The sequence below is a fragment of the Saccopteryx leptura genome, chromosome 4 (assembly GCF_036850995.1).
Source record: "Saccopteryx leptura isolate mSacLep1 chromosome 4, mSacLep1_pri_phased_curated, whole genome shotgun sequence".
Lineage (NCBI taxonomy): Eukaryota > Metazoa > Chordata > Mammalia > Chiroptera > Emballonuridae > Saccopteryx > Saccopteryx leptura.
Window position 1 is genome coordinate 96,873,351 of NC_089506.1, and position 19,445 is coordinate 96,892,795.

Genomic DNA, 19,445 nt, shown 5'->3' on the forward strand with positions numbered 1-19,445 from the left:
ACCTGTCCTAAAAATTGCAGCAACTTTCCTTTTTGGTGCACACACACACACACACGCACACACACACACTCGTCATCTTTCTTGCCATAACTGACAGATATTCATATGTATAACCTATAAATTTACTACCTCTTCATTCATATACATAATCTAAAGAAAATAATGGATTAGTTTGAAATGAATTCAATGTGTAAATGACAAAATAAATATACATATACTTTAATTTTTAGAATAGAAAAAATATTTACAAAATTGTTTTTTATTCAATGTCAGTTTTCTCAATCTTTCTTTCCATGAAATTATAAGAAAAGAGTTAACAGACAGCAAGAGTGGCGATGATGGTAGGGTCCAAGGAGCAACCCAGAGACCGGGGACCCACCAGCTCTGAGCAGATCATGAAGACAGGGTCCCCTTCACTTCAGGGTTCCATCCAGGATCAAGGAAGCCAAATGGGGCAAGAGACATCTGAACTGGCCCTGGAGCCCAGGGTGCCCAGAGATACATCCACCAAGAAGCTGAGCAAGTGTCTCAAATGCATTGGAGATGAACTATCAAGCTGCAGAGGATGATTGCAGCTGTGGACACAAACTCCCCCCTGAGGTCTTTTTCCGAGTGGCATCCGAAATGTTTTCTGATGGCAACTTCATCTGGGGCCAGGTCGTCGCCCTCTTCTACTTTGCCAACAAACTGGTGCTCAAGTTCTTGAGCACCAAAGTGCCTAGCTGATCAGAACCATCATAAACTGGAGACTGGACTTCCTTCGAGAGCCGCTGCTGGGCTGGATCCAGGACCAGGGTGGTTGGGACAGCCTCCTCTCCTACTTTGGGACTCCCACGTGGCAGACAGTACCATCTTCGTGGCTGGAATGCTCACTGCCTCAGTCAACATCTGGAAGACTAAGTGCTGAGACCATCAGCTGCCTTGAACTATGTCTTTTCTGCATAAATTATGATTATGGCATTTTTCTAGGAGGAGTGGCAATTGCGGGCCAGGGTTTTTTTTCTTACTTCTGTAATTACTGGGGGTGGGGAGGAGTGGTTTCGGAGGGCAATAAACCTCTTTCAGGCCACAAAAAACAAAAAAACAAAAACAAAAACAACCTGTTAACATTCTGAATACGTTCCTATACTATTATTTTTTTTTTAGGGTGAGAGGACGGGTGATAGTGAGGCAGAGCCCTGCATGTGCTCTGACCGGTACCCATCCAGCAGCCCTGTCTGGAGCTGATGCTTGAGTACTGAGCTATTTTTAGCTTGAGGCTGACTAGCTTGGACCAATGGAGCTATCCTCAGTGCCAGGGGAGGCACTCAAACAAATTGAGGCACTGGCTGCAGGACAGGAAGAGGGAGAGAAAGGGGAGGGAGAGGAGGTCGCTTCTCTTGTGTACCCTGACTGAATTGAACCTGGAACATCCGTATGCTGGGCCGATGCTCTCTCCACTGAGCCACTGACCATGGCCATAACCAGATTTTTTTAAGCATTGTGGTATTGATGCTAGAGGCAAATAAGAGACAGGTAACATATATTTCTCAGCTAACTGTCTAGACACTTATCAGTGATTAAAGACACCTCTATGTTACCATATATATGTTTTACCAGGTAGTGAGCGGCTATACCAGCACTGGAGCAAACGCCAGCCTAGTCTACTGAAGGAAATGAGAATTCTCAGAACTGTCCCAATTCAGTCCCTTTTAAGTTCCAATTTTCTTCCTAAATATTACCCTTGTAAAATAGATAAATAACTCATATAACTTAACAACAATAACAAAAAGCAAACAATCTAATTAAAATTTGAGCAGAGAACAGAAATATACATTTCTCCAAAAAGGACATATAGCTGGCCAATAGATATATGAAAAAATGATCAAGGTCAATAACCATCAGAGAAATGCAAATTAAAACCATAATGAAATCATAGTGAAATATTACCTTACACTTGTCAGATGACTGTCATTAATATATTAACAAAAACAAAAAACATGTTGGTGAGGATGTGGAGAAAGGAGAACCTTCCTGCACTGTGGGTGGAAACGTAGACTGTGTAGCCAGTATGAAAACCCTGTGAAGGTACTTCAAAAATTAAAAATCAAAATACCATATGACCCAGCAATTCCACTTCTGGGCATTTATCTGAAAAAATATAAAACACTAATTTGAAAAGATATGCATTTCTATTTTTATTAAAGCACTATTTATAATAGCCAGATATGGAAACAACATGTCCATCAGAAGACAGTTAAGAGATATAGTATATATACAATAGCATATTACTTGACCATGAAAAAGGAAATATTACCATCTGTGACAACATGGATGGATATAGAGAGTATTGTGCTAAATCAAATACATCAGACAGAGAAAGAAAAATACCATGTTATTTTACTTACATGTGGAATCTAAAAAAAATAATAAATGAACAACAAAATAGAGACAGATTCATAGGTACAGAAATCAAATAGATGGTCACCAGATGGGAGGGTAGAAGTGAGGGAAAAGGTGATGCGATTCAAATTACCAATTAGCAGTTACAAAATAGTCACAGGGATGTAAATGTGGTACAAGGACTGTAGTCAGTAGTATTGTAATAATGATATCTGGTATCAAGTGGGTACAAGACATCAATGGGAGTATTTAGTAAGTTATACAAATGTCTAACCATTATGCTGTACATCTGAAACTAATATAATATTAAACATCAACTGTAATTTAAAATTTTTAAATAAAAGATACAACAAAAGAAAAAAAGATTTCTTGACAGTTATTAGCATTTATTGAAAAAGATCTTGCAAATGGAGGATTCTCTTTTTCTGCTATACAACAAGTTAGAAAGAATGCAACGAGTTCAACTAAATGGTTCTTGCTATAACAACTTAGAACTCAAAATCCATTTTTCTATAGAAATATAGTAGGTGATGTTTCATGATACAGGACTGACAAGACTACAGCTTCAGTATAATGTTAATTAAAAAGTAATTTTCTATACTTAGATGTCTAATCATCAATTATAATTTTTTCTATCTGAAATATAAGCCAAAGTATAAGTAAGTAACTTGAAATGGACTTTTGCATGCAACAAAGTTTTAAAAAGGAGATGTCCTTTAATGAAGTCCCATAGGAAAATAATTCTGTTACTTTCTACTAACTCTTCACAAATTTCAGAATACTATTGAAACATTTTAAAAGGATTGGAATCATATTTCTCAAAGAAGGTTGAAAGCCTTGTAGACAAATAAGAGAGACAAAGAAGCAAATCAATAAAATCCTTAGAATTTTAACTTAAAAGTATTTGTCTCTGGAGTCAGACAATAGTAGTGGCAAATTTGTGCTCTTTCATGTATTATCTGAGTGAACTTAGATATTTTAATTAACTTTTCTATTTCTTCATTTATAAATAAAGATAATAATATTGACTTCATAAGGATGTCATAAGGTTACAGGATAAAATGTAATATTTAGCATATTGTTTCACACTAGAGTAATCATTTCAAATTTTAACTCCCTACTTCTCACTTTCCCCATGGGTTATTTGAAAATATCTTTTATCTTCTTATTTTGGGGATTCGCTATTTTTATGATACAGTGACTTTTACTTGGACATCATTATTATTGAGTTGTGCTATTCATTAAGCATCCCTAATCTACCAAAAGAAAGATTGCTATCTTTTTGCACTAGTAAGCCAGTTGACTCACCTGCATAACTGACAAGAAAACCATCAAAAGACTTTGATTGATGGCCCAATAAATAGATTATTGGCAATAACAAATTCATCCATCTGATATTTTGAGACTTGTTAATTATTTGCAGCTCATAAAGGTATTGTGACTAGGTAGTAATTTAAATTGTGTCATCATCAAGACTATAGAAAGTAGCTCATTTATCACATACCATCAAATTTCTGTAATATCAATATCTATTTATGGTAGATTCTCACTATCCAAGTATTTGTGTTCTTATAATGTCATCATAAGCTTTGAATTAGCAAATAAAGCACCATTTCTCTTATAGGGTTAGGTTCTTGAAATTCTCTGGTCACTTTTAATGAGCCAATCAAAACATAATCTGGCTTCATGTGTGTTTTGTTTAAAGACACTTTACAATATATTGGTGGTTTGTAAACATTGAACTCAGGGCTAACAGCACTAGAGCTTATCTGACACATACATTTTCTCTGCAAAGCACATCACAGCCTTTTTGTACATAGGAAACCTGAACAACACTTCAGCACTATGAAATCACCAACAAAAGGCTAAAAAATTATGGCACTAAAAAGACCACAGAAAGGACACTTGTTTACAGTAGTAGAAGCTGAAATAAGAAAGCAATGTCACCTTTATCCTCCCTAGCATGCAACATAAATGCCTATGACTCAAATATTTTGCCCACCTATACATATCTTTGAATTACAAAAGCATTAGATTGATTTTGAGGTTACAAATAAATTTTAGTAATGAGTATCCACTGTAATTTTAGATGGTATAATTCTTGGAAATCTGCCTCTGAATTTGTCTTTACTCTTGTTCTAATTATAGTACTTTAATATTAAAACTGGCAATTTATTACAATCAAAATGTTCAATATATTATATATATGGGATGACTCAGGATCTACCATGCTATGAATGCTTTGTGTTTGGATCCTCAGAAATTCTTGAAACTGATAGCAATATCATAATAATGACTTAATTTATTTTAGTCTCAGATAAAGGAAAACCATTCGACTCCTTTCAGAGCTCTGTAAGGAGTCGGAAAAAAAAAGATTTAAAAATGGTGGAGAATATTTGGGAAATCTTACTGCAAAATATGGAATGAAAGATGACTATAAATAGGTGTAATTGTTGGTGAGTAGTATTGACATACCAAGAGTAACTACCTTGAATTTGAAGTGGCTCCTATGCCCTTACCATATGATTTTCTCCAGCAGCGGCCCAGGTGTAAGAAAAAGTGTTGAATGGCTATTTTGATACAAGGAAAGAGGTTACAATAAATATAGGAGAGATCAGAGTAAAAAGCAATTGAATATGTACAAACAGAAAAGTTGAGTTGTAGCATGATGTCTGTACTAGTCAGAAAGTTAATAGGGACAGAAATAAGTTGGGCTTGAGAAACTTAAGCCTTCAGTGAAATAAAGAGATTTACTTAGAATATGAATTGAAAGAGATGAAGACAAATTAATTTATGATCAAAGATTATATGTTAGAATTTAAATTTACAGCAATATATTGATAATAGTTTGGGATGTTGATAAAGTCCAGGAATTTGCAAAATATGTGAGGATGAAGGGTTAAATTGATTCATTCCTGGTAAAGAATCTTTGGTTTAGAGCATTGGATTGTTCACATTTGTTCTGATGATCTCAGAGTAGAAGAATAATATGAGTTGGATGCCAGCATCTACCGTGAAAAAGGGGTGGGAACTCTGTAGAAGTTGCAAGCAGTGATAGAAGATTCTTCTCTTTGGTGTCATGAACCTCAGGAAGGATGTGTTTTTATCTGAGGGAAGTAGAATAACCATCTAAAATTGGAAACAGGGAGCAGGGAGGATGCCAATGTCATCTGCCATGTCCATGTTCACAGCAGTGTAGGAGGATGGAAGAATATCATGTTCCCTTTAAGAGAGCTGCAGGGGGATTAGTATGCTGATGCCGAGAACCAAAGTTAAATCATGTCAACTACGTTCAGAGACAATTGTGTGCAGAAGCTTAGTACTTAAGATGTAGGTTTATAATGAGATAGATTCTAGACAGCAAGGTGAAAAAAACGGAAGAGAGTGTGGGAGTGTCAGTGTAAGGTGGAAGCAGAGGGCAGAGAGAAGTCAACTGGGCAAGGAGAGAAAAAAAAGATAGGTTGGTTTTGTATATTGAGTTATTTTAAGGATAAACTGTTATTAAAGAGCTTGGTGGATTTAACAGATAATATAATTCTTAGCAGAAGCCAGTGGAAAACTCAGATAATATCTGAGAGGGTTAGCAGTCTGCAGTCTCAGGTCACCAGTCTGATATCTCCAATCCTTCTCATGCATTGAGACAATTGTATATGTACATTCAACAAGAAAAGAGTTGTGCATGCATGTTCAGTGAGATAGAAGTAAACTACTGATTTAAGCAGGGATAGTGACCTTTTCCCAAGAGATTTTTGGGCTGGTGATAAAGACCACCAATGTATAGGCGGTAGATAAAGTATAGGATGTCATCTCCAGGAGCTGTTAGTAGTTAGGTACCCTGTTATGTACATCAGAGGAGAGAAAATTTTACTTAATTTTAAAAAAGAATTAACAGTTTTGTCATTGGAGGAGTATAATTTCTCAAAGGTAAAGAGAATAAATACAAAAAAAAACTTTAAGAACTTGTAATTGTGTTTAATTTATATGCTGTTTTAAATTTAAATAATCAATTAATTTGTTGCTTTAAAAGAAAAGGAAATTAACAACTTTATTACTGATTTTATTGTGTTCATATGTGTGTGTATCCACTGTGTATGTACTTTATATACTAAGTGTGTGTTCACAAACATATGTGTATCCACATATGACTATATGTATACTGAATGTATATACCTCATGCATATGGCCTCGTTGTTTCTTATCTAAAATTGTTGTTTTTAATTTATAGTTTTGTTATGCTTTATTCTGTTTCTTGACTTATGTTTTTTTTTCTTGAGTGCATTTTCTTCATTTTTTAAAAGTTTGTTCTTCTTTTATATTTTCTCTTCTTATACCTTTTATAAATAGGTGATGTCTCTATCCTGTATGTGGTCTAGTAAAATTCAACTGATTTCCCCTTGACTTTTACCATTTTATTGTATTTGTTTTATTTGCTTTTGCTTTTCTGTAATCTGAGGGAATGTAAAGAGGTGGCATTGAGACTGGAAAGCTAAAGGTTTGTATAGCCTTTTCTTTTCATTTTCTTTCTTTTTTCCTTTCTTTCTCTCTCTTTCTTTCTTTCTTTCTTTCTTTCTTTCTTTCTTTCTTTCTTTCTTTCTTTCTTTCTTTTTCTTTTTTTTCTGGAACACAGACTCATCTTTTCTGGGATGCCCCTAAATGGACCAGAAGTATGTTAATCCAACATATACAAAAGTGTATCCATTTTCTAAGATGAATGCCCCTAATTACGGGCCATTTCCACCTTGTACCTTGGAGACAGCAAGCTTCAGGACTGTGTTCTGCCTCTACTCCTGAAACACTAAGGTATTGAAATACTGATATCCTTAGTGATTGGTAGGATGTTCTATTTTATGTGATTTTCTACCTGTTTCTCTAGCCCATCTCCCTTCTAATTAATCATGTGTTCATTGGGGAAGAGTATATTAGTGATGATTGTCAGGTTGTTTTCCTCATTAGCTCTTTTGCGCAGTATGGCATCTAAAGACTGAGATGAGGAGCTGGGATCCAATCTGACAGTAGAGTATTTTTTTCTTTTTTCTTTGCTTACCCAGCATTTTAGGAAACTAACTATGTTTCAAGGATAAAATATTTTGCTAAGCCCATGTGTTCAGCTCAGAATTTTGTAAACAATCTTCTCTGATCTGGTTTTATTTTGCCAGTTTTACCAGGGCAGTCAACATTTACTTTAAATAGAGGAGACAAGTTGAGGCCACCAGTGTTACCTCATTCACCCAAGTTTACTCAGCAAATAAAAGTGTGTTTTTAATTTACAGAAATTGTAGAACTGTTTAGTGAATACTTTTCAGTAAAAATTTTTAGTGAATGCATTAAAGAAAAACAAAACCAAGGTCATTTTGAAAAATATATAAATTTACTGATAAATTCACTTGGGAAATTCTTGATGTTTTTCTGGAGTGTGATTTTTTTTAAAAAATTGAATTAAATATGAACCTGAATATTAAAGGTCAAAAATATTAAATTCATTGTATGTGAATTGTAAAAACTCTAAATCAAATTTCTATTTTTATACTATCACTAAACCCAATATCCAAGAACTATAATTTTTACCTGGACTGAACACTATACCAAATAATCAGTAGCACTAAATCTAATAATTTATTAAGCTATAATAATGTAACCAAAAAAGGAAAGTTGAAGCAAATAAAGCTACAACTTATTGAGTTACCAACTGTCTAACTAAATACCTGAAGCATACTTTTCTTGCAGAAAATACTAAATATTTTATTATTCTTTTCACAAATATTGAACAAGGACTCACTAAATCTAACCACAGTCTTCAGTACTTTGTCAAGATGTATTCCTTTAAACTCTATTGAGATGGAAACATTCTAAAGATCATCTCTAGTGGAAAAATTCCTTACCCTTAGAAGCAATAGTGATGTTTAAAGTCTTAGAGTCTCTTTCTTTCTCTTTTTTTTCTTTAACTTAGTTTTGTTTGTTTGTTTAAACCATTAGACCAGTGCTACTGTGCTCCCCATTTTGCTCTCCACTGAACTTTTTCTTCTTCTTTATTTTTTTATTAATTGAATTTATTGGAAAGACATTGTTTCACAAAACCATACAGGTGTTGAGTGTACGACTCAATAAAACACCATCTGCATACCACATTGTGCACCCTCTGCCTCACACAAAGCCTCTTTTTGTCCCCATTTTTCCTCTGTTACCTACTTCTACTTAGCTCCACCTTCTCTCCCTCTGGCCATCACCACACTGTAGTCTGTGTCTATGTGCTATGTATGTATGTTTCTTTGGCTAATCCTTCAACTTCTCTCACCCTTACCAGTGGGTTGGCTGGTTCCCAATCTTTTTATTTTTGGAAAAAAGAAGACTATTTTATTTCACTGTTTTGGCTCAGCTGTGCTGCTATCTGCCAGCGTTTAGAGATACCTGCCTCCATTACTGCTTTATGTGTATTGGAGTCAGGAAATCTTGTAACTGCAACTGTTGTCTATATTAAGTTTCTCTATTTCATTAAACAGATGCTTTTGTCTTATTCACGGCTGAAATATTCATCTACGGTTCACAAAATCTATTTGCTAGGTGGGGTTTTGTTTTGTTTTGCTTTGTGGAGAGAAAGAAAAAACAATTTTGATCATAGTGCTTTTCTGTAGTTTTTACACATCTGTTACTTTTTAAGTGAAACACTAACACACTATTTTTCAAACCATTTTCAAGAATTCCAAGTCATATTTTACATCTAAATCTATACAGGTCCTAAGAATGCAGGTGAATATTTATGGAAAAAACATGAGATATAAAAACAGAGTGGATATATTAAGAAAGTACTGAAATGGAATCCAGAGTGTCTATACTCAGTGAAGTAACCATAGCAGTGATCAAGACTGATGTGATTTGTACCCTACTCTGTCTAGTCCCATTTGTACATAGACCCAGCTACTGCTGACTAGTCAGTCACCAGTGTTCAATATGAACAATAGCAGAATGATTCCCCGTACCACACATGAAAGCACACTGGCTGTCCTGAGGCAGGACAACTCATCAACCAAAACTCAACTCAACCATTAGTTCTTCCATAATGCCTTCTCCAGTCCTCAGGCAAAGAATGGTGTTCCTATCTCAGTTCCACAGAATCTGAGATAAATTGCTATTAGGACACTTACAATACAACTTTGTCATTAGTGTCTCACTGATCAGTCTCATCCATAGGACGTAGTTGGTGGTAGATGCAGAAGGGAGCTACCAAACTCTCCTATTAATTTTTTAAACCATAAACACCTGTACAATTTTAGCAAGAAATGTTTTTCTTGGTCTTTCTGAATTTTGCCCGCCAAGAGCCCCTATTTGCATCTACCCACAAATTTTTCCAAGTATATTAATTTTTTTAAATTTATTTTAGAGAGGAGAGGGAGAGACAGAGAGAGAGAGAGGAGAGAGAGAGAGAGAGAAGGGAGGAGGAGCTGGAAGCATCAACTCCCATATGTGCCTTGACCAGGCAATCCCAGGGTTTCGAACCAGCGACCTCAGCTTTTCCAGGACGATGCTTTATCCATTGTGCCACCACAGGTCAGGCAGTATATTAATTTAATAGTTTACAGTTGCTGTCACACCACATGTAATGAACTGCAGAACTGAAGCCTTTATAGTGTCATAGTGACACAAAGAGTCTCTAATTATTTTCAGAAAAATGAATCTTTTCTCCTCAAGATGAATTTGACTACATTACTAATATTATACAAGTAAACACCGTATGGAACCACAGTTCTTTACACTATTAATACCTGAATTCTGGGGAAAAAAACAAAGTTGTGGGATTTTTAAATTATTATTTTATTAAAAAACTAATTTGGCAGTACAAGTTTATCAGAATTCATTTGTCACCAAAGCTGAACCAAAACTGTTATGTGACTAATTACATTCTTTATTCTATATTTGATAAGTCATGTTATACAAGTTAATATGATAATAATGTATTTAATTATGAGATGCTGCTCCAGTTTCCACTGAGATGTTATATATCATAAAGTATATTCTCTGTGTTATCTTGATAAAATCTGAAAGATTCTTAATTTCCATTTGCATCTTACCTGAACTTTATGAGGGAAGTTGTAGACCTGTAAATGCTAAATCAATTTTTTGTTAAATAGATTATTTTATTCATGTTTACCTCTAAGCTCAAAACTATTCTATCTATTAAATGATGCTGTCTACAATGTCCAAACACCAGTCTAAATCCCTTTTCCTTGACCCTCTGACCATTCCTCCCTCCTCACTTATTTCAACTTGACTGATTATTTTGATATCCCATAACATGGCATAATGTTTGCTTTCACTCCTTCCCATGGTTTCCGTTTATATTTATCTTTTTAAGACTTTTCAGTTACTAATTTATTTTTTGTTCTTATATGTGTTTTATTTATTTTTTTTACTTTTTATTGAATTTATTGGGGTGGAATTAGTTAATAAAATTATATATTTTTTGAAGTGTACAATTCTATAATACATCATCTATATATTGCATAGTGCATTCACCACCCCAAGTCAAGTCTTCCTCCATCATACGAAGCAACTTTTAATGTACAAATGAATTAAGTATAATTCAATTTCTCTAGAAATCTGTTATGAAAGGCAACTTTCATAACCAGTTCATAGATTCTTCACAGCGGCACTAGTAAGTTGGCCTAATAGTTATATGCAAATTATCACAGCATGCCACAAATTCGGGAAAAGAAAATATTTTAAGAATACACAGGATTTCATCCTCTTTTTACAGACTTTTATCAAAGAGAAGGTTTTCTAAAAGAAAATTATCTAAATTATGCATAGATAGCTCAATAATTTAATGTCAACATATTTTTACTAAGATATTTTTAGTGTATCTTTTAAAAGTGCTTTAATGACTGTAAAAAGTAAATAAATGAAACAATTAGTTCTACAACCAAAATATTTAATTTTGACTTTCACAATTAAAAACTTTACAGAAAATTTTTGATAAATAATATGCAAACTTAATACAAAGTATGAGATGGAAAATGGTGTTTAAACGGTATAAATAATCTAACATTTAAAAATGTCTAAGTAGGTACTGAAATTAACATATAAAGGAACAAATTTAATTAATAGACAAATTCCTTTCTGTTATTTTGGTGTTGTTACTGTTTAATTTGAAGGATACATTTTTTAATGTGTTTATTTTAGAGTACTAAGCTATCTAGAAATGATATACATTGTTGCTTATTTAAAAAATATATTTAAATGACAGAATGGTCCATGCTGTGCAAACCTATATAAACTCTAAAAATATATATTTAATGGTTGCTTTAAAATGATGAATTAATTTGATCTTTTGACCTTTAGAGTAAGGTTGGCTGGTGAACTCATAATACATATTCATTCTTTGACTTATTCATCAGAAGTACTTAAAAATACTGGAACCTTTTCTAGAAATGCAGGATGTGAAATGAATCAGACAAGATCTCTGTTATTTAAAATTTCAATCAAGTGCCATGAGATAGACATAATTTTTAAATAAAGTGTTTTAAGTAGAAAGTGTTTAAGAGGTTGAATAGGAAGAATCAGTAGGCTTGAGGGTCAAAAAGTGGCAGTAGTACAAAAAAAGCTTTAAAACAGAAGGTCTGATGAAAAAGACATTAGTAGAATGAGGATATATGTATACTTATTGGGGTTAGCTGGTGGGATAGGGCAGGGCAATGAGCATTTAATAAAAACTAAGTGTGAATACTTACACTAAGGGCCATAAAACATTAACTGTTAGTTGCCTTGTTATCATGGAGAATAGAACAAGAGTGAGAGGTGTTTCATGGCAGTTGACAAGAGCAGAGTGGTAATTAGTGGGAGCCAGGCCATGGAAGCGTTTGTGGCCTTGACAAATATTCTGGGCTTTCTAGTGTAGAAACATGGGGCCATTTAAAGGATCTTAGCCCAAGGAGAATTAGGATCAGACTTATAGAAAGATCTATGTGAATGTACAGTGCATGACAAAGTTAAGTACTTTAAGAATAGAATCAAAGAAGAGTGCTACAAGAGTCCATGTGAAATTTAAAGACAGTCCAAGAAAAGGCAGTAGTAATAGGTTGGAAGGACTAAAATTAAAAACTCTATACATGGATAAAAAGCATATACTTTTGGTTTCAAGCAGACTTACGCTTGACATTTGGAAATAATTTAAGCTATTTACTCTTGGATCTTCCTTTGTAAAGTGAGAGTAATTATAGTACCTGTTTATAAGATTATTGTGATGACTAAGGAAAATATGCTTGTAGAGTAATAGTACAAATCTAATACATTATAAGTAACCCTCAATAAATGTTAACAACTTTTGTTATCAGAGCACCCTACATAAACAAAAAGGCAAAGCAGCAATAAGAATATCAAATGAGTACATTCAAAAAATGTTTCAGCTGCACAACTGTTCAAAGACTTGCAAAGTAAAATGACACCATGGGATAATTTCTATCATATTTGCCAACATTACAAGAATGGTAATACCCAGTGTGGGTCACGAACACTTAAGCTTCAGGTAAACCATGTGTTTGCTCTGGAGGGTACATAAATCTAAAGCTTGAAAAATAATTATCCTATCACCCTGCAATTCCACATCTGGAATTTTATACTGTAGAAGTAAACAGATAAATATGAAAATATAAATAAGTAATAATGACTTTTGTAGCATTGTTTATGGTAACAAAATTTGGAAACATAAGTATTTAACAATTAGAAATTTTTAAAATAATTTATGTTGTAATGTATGAACTGAAATGGTGTTCAGACTTTTAAAGAATGAAATAAATGAATATTTATTGCTGTGTAAACATCTACATGACATTTAGTTTTTTAAAAAGCAGTTTTAGTGTAATTTAATTTTTTATTGAACTCATAAACGTACAATCACATATGGCAAATTGGATAGATCTGACTAAATTTATAGACTTATTAAATTTGTTAGACTGAAAGAATGAGAGTTTCAAATAGAGAAATGTGAAGAGAAAACTGATTAATAAAATTCCCTCTGGAAACAAGAGCTCTTTTTATGGGATTAGTATACATATTTTGAAAAGGAAACATTTTTCTCACAAATTGAAATAAAAGAGGTGAGGATATAGCATATGATCCATTAATTTCCTAAGTACAAAGAAAACAACCTGAGGGGTGTGTGTTTGTGTGTGTGTGTGTGTGTGTGTGTGTGTGTGTCTTTTCTATTCAGTCTAGACTACTTTTCCACTCTTTTCTTACTCAGTTCTTTCTCTCTCTCTTTCTCCCTCCCTGCTTTCCTTCCTTCCTTCCTTCCTTCCTTCCTTCCTTCCTTCCTTCCTTCCTTCCTTCCTTCCTTCCTTCCTTCCTTCCTTCCTTCCTTCTTTCCTTCCTCCCTTCCTTTCTCTCTTTCTCTCTTTCCTAACCTTTCCTTTCCTTCATTCTCACCCTGTTTCTCCCCCCCCCATATATTTTTTTCTTTTTCTTTCTTGCTGTTTGTTTAATTTCTCCTATTATACTCTGAATGACCTAAATACATACATTTTTGTAATTTCATGTTTGGATCAAAAGGTGAAAGACGCTTGCTTTATGCCTTCGGTTGTTTTGTTAAATCAACGATAGGATCCTTTACTAAGAGAGGGAGGCAGCAAGCAGTGCAAGAGTGTTTTAAGAGCAGAGTAAAGAGATGTAAAACACATTTCAGAGGACATTGATCTAACCCACATACTCTCTTTGGGGGTCATCTTCTTTGCTGGTCCCTTAAAATATAACTCAACTTAATTACCTAAAGTGAACCTGACTCCTTCTAGTTTATTTCTTGAGGGTTTTTTTATAAGACTTATGAGAAAGACAATCTTTTTTCCTTTAGGTATATGAGTCAAAAGGATACTTAATCTTGGAGCTGTTAGTATCAATTTTTCTGTCATGAGACAAAACATTGTTGGAAACAAAGAGGCCAACATAGAAGCAGAAAGACAGAGAGAGTGAAAAAAATACTATTCATATGACACATTTGAGTACCTACATCCCAACATGTTTAAAGAGAATTCTGTTCCTAATCCATTGGTTCTCAAAGTGTGGTCCTTACACCTGGGAACATGTTGGAAAAATCAAATTATCGTTCCCCATTTTAAACATACTGAATAAGAAACTCTGGAATGGAGCCCAGCAATTTTATTTTAACAAGCTCTGCAGGGAATTCTCAGAATGCTAAAGAATGAGAGTCACTGCCCAAACTTTTCAAATATTTGAAACATTAAACACCTTATTTCTGGCTTTTTTAAATTAGAAAACCTGACTAATATAGCTTCTGGGGTAAATAGAGTGGTTTGGATTGTGTTAGCTGGCCAGTATTGTGGACCTAAAGAAAATTGAAATTATTTTTAGTGTCACCAAATGCACAGTGATGTGATTTCATGAGGCAATGTTTAGTTGTCCAAATGTATTAACAGAAATGGTGAACGGTGTGTTTTCAGGGAAGCTGTCTCAAAAAAACAAGATCAAGAAGTGGGACCTTAGCTGAACATGCAAGAAGGAAATGAAACCAACAAGGAAGTAATCAATGCAAACATAAAGATTTATAGACAAGATATCATGAGATCAGTGGTTGTACACAGAAGATAAGACAATGGAAAAGACAGAGGGCAGGTGGCTGTGGTTAAACATCTTTATATCCAAATTCAAGTTAGAGAAGTTAAAAGGGGTCACAGTGCCCACGGGAAGGACAGAGGAAAAAAATAGCAATGGTTGTTGGTGTAGAGAAGGTCAGACAATCCTGGATTCCTGGGTCAAACACATAGACATCCTTAAAAATTTAGCCAAATTGACAATTTCCATAATAAACAAGGGAATGGTCAGGCATTTGGTGAATAAGAGCAATATAATATTCTGAGTATGTCACAGATGAAAATAGCTGCAGAAAAATAAGTTGTTTTGTAAAAATGGTAAGTCTGGGTGAACAGCTGGTGAGAAAACTGTCAGGTGATCTGTGTAACCTGGCATATGGAATGCAGGAAGTTCAACCTCCACCAAGGAAAACTGAAAGAAGCAATGTTTAAAGGTGGGGGAAGGGAGGCATGTTGACTGGAAGGAACAGAGTTGGAAACAGAATCTTGCAATTCTCACTTAGAAGTTATGCATCCATTGTCCATTGTCTTGGAAGAGTGTTGGGACGTAAAAAGTGACAGAAAAAAGCAAAGTCAGCATGCTCTATTTAGCTTCCATTTCTTCCACTAAAAATAATATTTCAATTGGAAGCAAGTTAAAGAGGAGATTGAAGATGAAGATCATTTTATGCTGTTACTATATTTAACATTTACCTTAGTTGATCTAAGAGTGTAGTTGGTCTATTTCTACAAATAACGTGTAGCAACTCTTCTCAGAATGGGGGTTGTGTGTGTGTGTGTGTGTGTGTGTGTGTGTGTGTGTGTGTGTGTGTGTGAATAATGGGGCACATTTACTTGCCATTTAGACAAATTAGCCATGTTGTTGTGTGTGGTAAATGCAGCCTGGCATTTCCATCCGTCTTCCTCTGTGGCTTGCAGGGGCTGTAGTCCCTCAGCCCTTTGCTGGCCCAGCACCTGTGATTACCTTTCCTATGGAGTGCTAAATTGACTGGAAGTAGGGCGCTTGGTTTTTAAATGGTGCTCATTATGATTGGCATCGCTGTATCACTATTAGTGCTGAGGAACTTAGTTCTTGTTGTGCATGAAAATACTCACTCAAGCTTGGTAAGGATACCAGAAATCTAATAATTTGTAAATGTGTCAAACTTCTCTATGGGTATAGTTTGCAGTCATTTCTCTAGTCCTCTCTCCAGATAAGAAAATATTCTACAAAATATCTTGGGTAAATGAAACAACAACCTTCGCAAGAAATGACTAAAATAAAACTTAATGAAAACACAAAACAAATGAATATGCCTTCTAAGTTTTCTTCATAATGTTATATGTTCAATGATGTTTGCTTTTTGTTTATTTGTTTTTGACAGGAATGGATAGTTCCAGTGTTAGGCAGTTTAGTTTCGCAGACCCAAGCCAAGAGGATACATGAATGAAATAATAAAATGCATTTTATACTGCGAGTTGTATTTAAGACTGATTTGTTTCTGCTATTTATTCCTGGAAGGCTACCTGTTGTAAGCTACAATGTTTTTCTTCCCATTCAAGCAAGCACCACATATGTGAATCTAGTCCCACCACATCAAAAAACATATACAGTAGGAATATTATTCATTTTCTCTATATCAAAAAATTACCTGAGTGGCTCCCAGCAGAGCATGTCTATCTCTAGCTAATGAGTTTTAATGTATGATTTTTTGTCTCACCTTCCTTTACACATCAATCTGTTCATGGCATCTGTCATGCAAAAGGAACAGGGGAACTGCTGAGGCTGTCAACAAATGACACCTTTCTCCTTTGCTGGAGTCTGAAAACGATGCCCAGATTTTTCTGAAATTCTCCAGGCAAACTATGTTATTCTTTTAAAACCAATACCATCTGCCCAGGCAGACATTTGTGAGTCAACTGCCACGTAAAAGATTTTAGCTAATTTCTGATGTTCAAGCTTGCTACATTAGGTTATCAAGCTTTTACTTAACTATATGACTTATCTTACACATTTCAAATTGACGATGTTATAGAATATAATGACATGGGTTAGTATTTTAACCAAACTGCAGAGATACTGCCTTGACTTATATGTAAAAATAGTCATTTTATATATATATATATTTCAAAATTTTAAGATTTTTCTTTCTGAATAAACTATTAAAACATATAAAAAGTATTTATTATCAGTAGATACAAATTAGTAATATAAATTTTAATGTTTTTTGATTAATTTTTTATTCAGATATCAATTTAATTAATATAATACAATTAAGTACAATCTCAATAAAATACTCAGCTGCAGCAAAACAATAGCTTTTTAATCATTTCTAATTACATAGCTAATTATATTCAGCAGATAGTTTACTTACTATATTTTTTGATTTGGTTCAGCTAGTTAATTCAATTAACTAATTATTTTTCTTAATCCATAAACTTCTTCAAATCTTTTTATCTTAGAGGAAAAAATAGAAATGTTTTCTAAATTGATATGTACATGTATATACATGTTCATTATATAAGATCTTATACATTTTTTTTCACTTAAGAAGTCCTGGTATCATTGTATGAAAATTAATATATGTGCATAGCTTAAATTTTATTGTTGCTCAGGATCTCATTGTATGCATGTATTACATATGTAACCTATTTGAAGGGACTGTTATGATGTTGAAGTGTTTACTCTTACTAAAAGCATTTTAATGAACATTTTTATAGATATAGTCTTTTATAAATTTGCACAATACAACTTATTTTTTTAATTCCTCATGGGTTAAAATTATTATTAAAAAAGATGAAATTCTGAGCAGTTTGATAATATAGTATGTTATTCTAAACATAATAAAAGTAAACTTCCTTCATCATTGCGTGAATGTTCCCATTTTACCATGAACTTGTCAACATTAGATCTTTTAATTAATTGCTTACAAATACTTAAAAAGTAGTCTCATTGTTTGTTTTTTTGATAACTAAGAAGGTTTCACATTTTGCTTAAGTTTCTAAAACAGTCTATCTTTTTGTGGCTTATGTCTTTGGCCATTATTCTTCAAGAGTGCTGATGTTTTTCTCATTAATTTGCAATAACTGTTCAATCTTTAAAGATATAAGTTCTTTACATATAATATCAATTATGAATTTTCCAGATTTATATTTGCATTTTAGTAAGGTTTATGGTCATTTTCTATTTGCAACAATTGTCAATCATTTATATGAACATTATCAACATTATCCTTTATAGTTTCTTTCATTTTTTACAGTTTGTGATCACTCTTAAAAAATTTCTTGCTCCATTATTATACAAATATTCAACTTTATATTATTCTACTTAAATTATGCATAATTTCAGTAACTATTATTTAATAATGACTTTCAACTACTTAAAGTTATCATATACTATATTTTCATACTATATAAATCTCTGTATCTTATTCTTTAAGTTATTTGTTATTGCTATTTAAGCAACATTTTCTTTGATTTCATGCATTGAAATCTCTTGTAAAAGTTATTTTTCCAATATCCTTCTAACTTTCTTACTCTTTGTTTTTAGGAATTCTATAATCATTCTCATATTTTTTATTACAGGTTAATTTAGAATAATTTCGTTAAATTGTTTTTTAAAAAAAAGGTTTACATAAGTTTTATCACCAGAATATCATGGAAACTTCTAACCATCTCCTATTATCCATTCTCTTTTTCTCCTGTGCTTTCTTCTGCAATAGAAAGCCCAAATGTTACCTGGATATAGGCTGCCTAGCTTTACAACTTACTATGATTATGTGAATAAATTAATAACTGAGTGAGAAAAAGTAATGAGTGAAATTTCCAACTCTTCCTTAAAATCTATTGCCCTACCATTCATTCCTAAAGTAATAACACGAGAGAGAAAAACTTTTTATTTAAGAAATCGTGTGATGGGATATTTTTATAGAAGTTAAGCTCAAATTTAACAAGTAGAACTGTCTTCTGAGATATGGGATATTGACATAAAACCTGGAATTAAAGGACTATCTTAGCAATTTTTTTTTAATAACTAGAAAGAACACAGATGTTATTATAGTCCTCTGATTTAGCCGCACATTTTATGTAAGGTACAGCACATGACCAACACTTGCTATAATAACCTAGAAGTCAGACTCACTTCCTACCAAGGTTGCAGTGATATGGGTATTGATTGAGAAACTGTAAAGTTAAAGATGGCTATTCTTTGTTACTTTTAGTAATATACAATGAAAGAGATATTCAGCTAAAAATTGTCCAGTTTGCAAGAAGAGACAAAAAGAAATCAAGTTCTGCTTAAGGAAAACTCTGTCTGCCAGTGGCCTGAAATTTAAATTGAATGACTATCTAGACATTTGAAGCCCTAATGGTTGAAGTTCCAACTGCTTCCATATGGAAACAGCAGGAAGTAATATTACTGCCCAAAAGCAGACTGGAAACAAACATCAGATTAAGCATGTTGCCTTCCCACATGAACTCAAGGTAATAAAT

The 19,445-nt window shown here is 33.5% G+C and overlaps 1 pseudogene; it reads left to right on the forward strand.

Annotated features, from left to right (window-relative positions):
* Nucleotides 1-338: 338 nt before the first annotated feature.
* On the forward strand, nt 339-907 carry LOC136404201 (apoptosis regulator BAX pseudogene; annotated as a pseudogene).
* Nucleotides 908-19,445: the final 18,538 nt, after the last annotated feature.